Source organism: Pteropus medius, unplaced genomic scaffold, assembly GCF_902729225.1.
Source record: "Pteropus medius unplaced genomic scaffold, Ma_sr-lr_union100, whole genome shotgun sequence".
Taxonomy (NCBI): domain Eukaryota; kingdom Metazoa; phylum Chordata; class Mammalia; order Chiroptera; family Pteropodidae; genus Pteropus; species Pteropus medius.
In genome coordinates, this window is record NW_024342383.1 from 1 (window position 1) to 520 (window position 520).

Genomic DNA, 520 nt, shown 5'->3' on the forward strand with positions numbered 1-520 from the left:
CCACCCAGACCTCTGGCACGGCCGGGAACCGGCCAAGGCGCGCGGGGCCTTAGCTCGGCTGGCGCTCGCTCGCCGCCGCCTTGCCGGCGTAACCCCGGCCACTTCCTCCCCCCACCAGGAATTGCGCTGCAGGCGCGGGCGTCTCCCGCGACCCGGAGGCCAGGGTCGAGCTCTTGGGGCGGCAGGCGACATGCTCTCGCGTCTACGGCCATACCACCCTGAACGCGCCCGATCTCGTCTGATCTCGGAAGCTAAGCAGGGTCGGGCCTGGTTAGTACTTGGATGGGAGACCGCCTGGGAATACCGGGTGCTGTAGGCTTTTGCCGCCCCCTTTTTTTTCCGCCCTCAAGCCAGGGTGCCCCTAGACGCCCGCGGGCCCTGCTCATTCCCTGGCAGGCTGCCTCGGGGGTCCTGGGCAGCCGCCCGAATCCAAGGGCTGCATGAACAGCCATGCGCCTCTCGCCACCTCCCGCCTCCACCTGCGCTCCTGCAGCTTCTGGGCTCTTTTCTCTCTCTACTT

General features: G+C 68.1%; 1 non-coding gene across 1 annotated transcript; it reads left to right on the forward strand.

Annotated features, from left to right (window-relative positions):
- Positions 1–200: 200 nt before the first annotated feature.
- LOC120600305 (5S ribosomal RNA) lies at positions 201–319 on the forward strand. The gene has a single exon (XR_005652173.1). It is a non-coding gene; the product is annotated as a 5S ribosomal RNA (ribosomal RNA).
- Positions 320–520: the final 201 nt, after the last annotated feature.